General features: G+C 32.6%; 1 pseudogene; it reads right to left on the reverse strand.

Moving 5' to 3' along the window:
* Positions 1–330: 330 nt before the first annotated feature.
* On the reverse strand, positions 331–2,563 carry LOC128162167 (uncharacterized; annotated as a pseudogene).
* Positions 2,564–7,185: the final 4,622 nt, after the last annotated feature.

Here is a 7,185-nt window from a genome sequence, read left to right on the forward strand (position 1 = left end):
ATTTCACTACAAAGCCCCCCCCCCCTTTTTTTTTTGATCGGTATAATATGTTTTAAAACCTATATCACTGTTTGCATTCATATTTTTGGGCATGTATTATATAGTATTCTGTGTACTCTCTCTCTCTCTCTATCTCTCTCTTTTCTCTCTCTCTCTCTCTCTCTCTCTCTCTCTCTCTCTCTCTCTCGGGAGAAAAACAGGTCACACAATCAAACAATTTAAACAATACTTTAATAGAAATATGTCGCTCTAAACAATCGTTATCTACAGCTTCTTTGTTCTCATAATCTTAAAATACATGTATATAACATTTTCAAATTTAAATCCTTTTCAATTTTCATTTAATTTCTGAGAGTGTCGGCTGAAGAATTTCCGAATCCTTCCAGACAGTCCTCCAGTGCTTCTTTTTTTTTGTCTTTGGTTTAATGATCTGGCGAGAAAAAATAGAAAACATTTCTAACATGCACTTATCTTTAACGATATGTCAATTATGAACCTCAAAACTAAAGTGAAAAACTTTATCTGAAATCTGATTCGTAAAAGTGATGAAATTAAAGCAGGCAATGATATATAATTTCAACCCTTGTTTGTTTTGTGTGTAGTATATTATTCATAAAACGGTACACCCATGTATAAAAGTTATATTTTAAATGAAAGAAAAAAGTATAAAATCGAAAAGTCGATACTTATAGGTTAGTTTATACCTTTTGTCTCTGAATATTGACGCAGCATGGAATAAACCGATAATACCACGGGGTTTCGTGGTAATTTGTAATCTGTGGAGGAAATTAAAATGATAGAATAAGAAAGAAATTGGCAATGGTCTTATTTTTATACAGTTTATAAGCTGTTGTTATCAACCAGAGATTGCTCTTGGAAAAAAATGTAATTTACTACATTCATGTATATATCAACAACGGTAAAATAATATATGTCACAGCCGTGTTAACACAAATCGTTGTTGTTGATAAAATGAACAACTCAGCTGTTTGGGTTCGTGTAATTTATATTTTTCAGTATATATAGAATTGATGGTGATCTGTAACAATTATTACAGAAATGAATATAATAAAATACATACTCACACAACTAAGATTCACGCATTTAATATATTTTAAGATGTTTGAATAATATTAGTTAATGTTTTAAGTAATTATTCATTTCAACAAATAACATAGGTAACTGCGGTAAATGAACTTACCGAAATCACAGATATTTTATATTACTATCATAAAATAGATAATATAATTATGGAGAAGGAGATAAACTCTTCTTTTCTCTCCGCTGTCTGGGGGTGAAGTGTGATAGATTTAGTATTTGGCGCCAAGCATGTGCACTTAAATGTAAAACTTGTAACACCACTCATTCGCAATTTCTTAAATATCAACCAATCATACAACTCTCATATGACCCAAACACCTTTGACCTTTCACACTCCAAACTCAACCAATGAATGTAAAACACCATGAATATGAATGAAATGTGGAAACAGATTCCAGTGATCTGTAATTCGCTATGTTTATAGAGGATTATGAAAACGATATATGAATATTAGTACATTATATATCAATATATTAAAAGAAATATTGTATCAATGAATAATTCACCCTGTCACATATATCATATAACAAAACTTTTGATGTTACTTTAATCACCTTCGATAGTAGAAAAATTTAATACAGATATAGATATATTTTAACGACACCTTGGACTTCGGCAAGTTGTGTCAAACGATAATGTGACGTAGGCATGTCTATTTCATTGTCGGCCGGTGTAAAGCAGAATAATGACTCCGGTAGAATAATGACAAGGGTCATTTTTCGACGTAGAATAATGGCCGTAGAAAAATGAACCTTTTGCTTGAAGAATAGTGCCATTTTCATAAAAACTAGACAACATAGGGATGGTGACCATCCCAAAGGGTCTCACTTAAATAATAGACATAGGATGAAAAGCATAATTCTGCTATGGCCTTCAGCTTAGACCTATATAGAAACATAGTTCAAGGTCACTGTACACCCTTTATCCAAAGGCGCTCTGTGAGTGAAGTATGAGCCAGATTGGGCTAAGTTATAACATACCGGTTGCATGACATTTCTTGTATGGTTTTCCTTTTTTTTCTTTTACCCAGCGAGCAGCAGGTAGAAATTTTGGTAATATTACTCAACAGATGAATTTATATGAGAATAGAGAATTCGATCAAACTACACGTACAATAGTTCTTTCTTCTAGTAGTCGTTCTTCTAATACCTCCAAGGGCATTTCCAGACAGCCTGAGACCTGATTTCCAACAACACATTATTAATTTTTTTCCATTCAACTAACGAAAAAGTTTGTTTTAAAAAATGCACGAAAGAAAAAATTAATACAAATGTCAGTAAAATAAACCGCGCATACTAACGTTAAAACCGAAACCCAAAACAAACTGCCGAACAAAAATGGTAAAAAGAAGTTTTCAAGTCATTTAAAGTTGTTTGCATGTACATACTGTTATCCGGTATCGATTGAAGAACGTTAGAATCGCTGAAATTCTCACCGCTCGCTGTGCCTCATCGTAATTCATGTTTTCCTGTAAGTTGATTCATAGTATTTGTAAAGAGAGAGAGAGAGAGAGAGAGAGAGAGAGAGAGAGAGAGAGAGAGAGAGAGACACAGAGAGAGAGACACAGAGAGAGAGAGAGAGAGATTTCTTTCCTGTATCAGCATACCAATTCAGCATTAATTATTATAAGAGAATGAATCTATAGAATCTATATTTACAGCATCAGCATTCAAATTTGGTTGAGTACTTTTAAATGTCTTATGTAACAGGTTACATTAAAAAAAAAATAATATCTAAACTTAAAATCATGTAGTTAAAAGACGGTTAATAACGAGAGCGTTGTAATAACTTTTAAAGAAATAAATTAATTTGTTATATTCAAGTACATCATAGAGAAACAGAACTTAATTGTAAGCAAATCCTTGTTCCTAAACAAAATCTTAGTACAAATGGTAATTGTAGTGAACAAAATTGTAATTTTCCCTACATTTCTGTTGTTAACCAAGATCCATTGCAGGATATTTGTTGATTTTTTTTATTCCCTTTAAAATCAAGATATTTCATAAAAGTAACTGATATTAAAAAAAACCATAATAAAGATATTGCTGATGGCTATTAAGAGAAATTTTCAATTTAAAATTAAAATACCTCTCTTGATTCTATGTGTGTTTCCATTTGTAACCACGCTCAGTTTAACGATAGAAAACAATGCTATATCGGTGTGGACAATTTAAGGTGCATCAACCCGATTGAGTCACGCATGAAATGTTATATTGCATTGAAACCGTAGGTAATTGAAAAACGTTAGAAAAAGGACACTTTTAACGCTCAATGGGCTACCTCGAGTTTTTGGTGTTTTTCTTGTAATTTGATCCAACAGAACATTTTATCAATATTCAAAGGTTTACAAGATGCAGGTCTTACGCCGGTCCGGGAGAGGGGGAGTCCGGACTACCTCTTCCGCAAAAATAAATTCAAATATGAAATTAACATAGATTTCCAAAAATAGGTCGCGGACCACCCATCGGCCTGGAAAACCAAATTTTACCTTCTTGGACATATACTGGAAAAATTGTCTGGATCAGCGCTAGCGTGGCTAGGATAACAAATATTCATACCTTTGTGAGGTATGATCGACAACTCTGCATACTGCTCTCATTAATGCTGTTGATTCTGTGTATGTATGCGTTGGCCTTTTGCATAGATTAGGTGGCATGGGATAGTTTTTTTGGTCGAGGAAATGTGAGGCAGATAGTGCTCATATATGTGATTTAATTTTTCAGTGGATTTTTATATTTGATAAAATTGGTTTGCATGCAGGGGACACATGGTCCCGACTCTTGAGAATTTTTAAACATTTCAGAATAAAACAAGTACAACTTACATATGCACTATAAAGAATAGCCAGGGACGGTCTCAAAACTTTCTAAAAAATTGCCCTTTTTTCACATTTTCACGGGTCCATAACCACAGTCCCGAGCAACTGCCATAAACTACCATAGGATTGGTAGCTTAATGTATACCCATGCAAATAATCACCAATTGATGGGGGGGGGGGGGGGGGGTCAATCACCTTCTTTTCGAGTGACATTTCGTGTTCTGAACCCACCCTACTTTTCAAGCACAAAACCGAAAGTGAAAATTTTGGCCACAGTTTCGCATTTTCATTCCATATCTGATGAAAAGTGCTACCAGTATTAAAGTGTCATATATCAATAAAATTGACATGAGCTCCTCTATCCACAAAATGAATGCAATAAATATTCTACCAATTTATACCCCTCAAATAACCAGCCAAACCCCAGGTTCTCCCTTTATTTCAAAATTTTGACCGGGTCTTTCCTTCGAAACTATCCCCTGCCACCTTAGAGGATTTGCTTTTGACGTGTATGCATTTCACTACAAAGCCCCCCCCCCTTTCTTTTTTGATCGGTATAATATGTTTTAAAACCTATATCACTTTTTGCATTCATATTTTTGGGCATGTTGTATATAGTATTCAGTGTACTTTCTCTCTCTATCTATCTCTTTCTCTCTCTCTCTCTCTCTCTCTCTCTCTCTCTCTCTCTCTCTCTCTCTCTCTCTCTCTCTCTCTCTCGGGAGAAAAACAGGTCACACAATCAAACAAATTAAACAATACTTTAATAGAAATATGTTGTTCTAAACATTCGTTATCTACAGCTTCTTTGTTCTCATAATCTTAAAATACATGTATATAACATTTTCAAATTTAAATTCTTTTCAATTTTCATTTAATTTCTGAGAGTGTTGGCTGAAGAATTTCCGAATTCTTCCAAATAGTCCTCCTACGCTTCTTTTCTTTCTCTTTGGTTTAATGACCTGGTGAGAAAAAGTAGAAAACATATCTAACATGCACTTATCTTTAATGATATGTCAATTATGAACCTCAAAATTAAACTGAAAAACTCAAGTTTATCTGAAATCTGATTTGTAAAAATGTGTCTTGGAAGTGATGAAATAAAAGCAGGCAATGATATAAAATTTTAACCCTTGTTTGTTTTGTGTGTAGTATATTATTCATGAAACGGTACACCCATGTATAAAAGCTATATTTTAAATGAAAGAAAAAAATATAAAATAGAAAAGTCGATACTTATAGGTTAGTTTATACCTTTTGTCTCTGAATATTGACGCAGCATGGAATAAACCGATAATACCACGGGGTATCTTGGTAATTTGTAATCTGTGGAGGAAATTAAAATGATAGAATAAGAAAGAAATTGGCAATGGTCTTATTTTTATACAGTTTATAAGCTGTTTTTCTCAACCAGAGATTGTTCTTGGAAAAAAATGTAATTTACTACATTCATGTATATATCACCAACGGTAAAATAATATATGTCACAGCCGTATTTTAATGTTAACACTAATCGTTCTTGTTGATAAAACGAACAACTCAACTGTTTGGGTTCGTGTAATTTATATTTTTCAATATATAGAATTGATGGTGATCTGTAACAATTATTACAGAAATGAATATAATAAAATACACATTCACACAACTAAGATTCACGCATTTAATTTCTTTTAAGATGTTTGAATTTTATAAATTTATGTTTTAAATAATTAATCATTTAAACAAATAACATTGGAAACTGCGCTAAATGAACTTACCGAAATCACATATATTTTATATAACTATTATAAAATAGATAATATAACTATGGAGAAGGATCGCGATAAACTCTTCCTTTCTCTCTGCTGTGTGGGGGTGAAGTGTGATAGATTTAGTATTTGGCGCCATGCATGCGCACTTAAATGAAAAACTTGTAAAACCACTCATTCACTATTTCTTAAATATCAACCGATCATACAACTCTCACATGACCCAAACACCTTTGACCTTTCACACTCCAAACTCAACCAATGAATGTAAAACACCATGAATATGAATGAAATGTGGAAACGTAGTAAATTCCACTGGTCTGTAATTCACTATGTTTATAGAGGATGATGAAAATGATATATAAATATTAGTACATTATATATCAATATATAAATCAATATATTAAAATAAATATTGTATCAGTGAATAATTTACCCTGTAACATATACCATATAACAAAACATTTGATGTTACTTTTATGACCTTCGTAAGTAGAAAAATTAAATACAAATATATATAAATATTTTAACGATAGCTTGGCCTTTGGGAAGTTGTGTCAAACGATAATGTGACGTAGGAATGCCTATTTCATAGTTGGCCGGTGTAAAGCAGAATAATGACCCCCGTAGAATAATGACAAGGGTCATTTTTCGACGTAGAATAATGACCGTAGAAAAATTACCCTTTTGCCTGAAGAATAAGTGCCATTTTCATAAAAACTAGACAACATAGGGATGGTGACCAGCTTCGACCTATATAGAAGCATAGTTCAAGGTCACTTCACACCCTTTACCAAAAGGCGCTGTGTGGGTGAAGTATGAGCCATATTGGACTAAGTTATAACATAGCATGAAATTTCTTGTATGGTTTTCCTTTTTTTCTTTTACCCAGCGAGCAGTGGGTAGAAATTTTGATAATATTACTCAACAGATGAATTTTTGTGAGGATAGAGAATTCGATCAAACTACACGTACAATAGTTCTTACCTCTAAAAGATGTGTCTCCAACACCTCCAAAGGCATTTCCAAGCATCCTGCGACCTGATTTCACACAACAAATCAATATTTATTTTTTTCATACAACAAACGAAAAATAGTTTTAAAAAAAAGACTGAAAAAAAATTAATACAAATGTCAATAAAACACAGCGCATACTAATGATTTAAACAAAGAAACAAAAAACCAAAACAAATAGCAGAGCAAGAAATTGATTGTAAAAAAAAAACAAAAAAAAAAAACAACATACATACATACAAATAAGTTTTCAGGCCTTTTTAAAGTTATATACATACCGATATCCGTTGTCTATTAAGGAATGTGAGAATTGTTGAAATCCTCAAGGCTCTCTTGGCCTCCTCATATACGTTATTTTCCTGTAAATAGATTAATAGTATTGGAGAGAGAGAGAGAGAGAGAGAGAGAGAGAGAGAGAGAGAGAGATTTCCTGTATCAGCAGATCAATTCAGTATTAATTATGATAAGAGAATGAATCTATTAAATCTATATTTACAGCATTCA

Source organism: Crassostrea angulata, chromosome 9 (assembly GCF_025612915.1).
Source record: "Crassostrea angulata isolate pt1a10 chromosome 9, ASM2561291v2, whole genome shotgun sequence".
Taxonomy (NCBI): domain Eukaryota; kingdom Metazoa; phylum Mollusca; class Bivalvia; order Ostreida; family Ostreidae; genus Magallana; species Magallana angulata.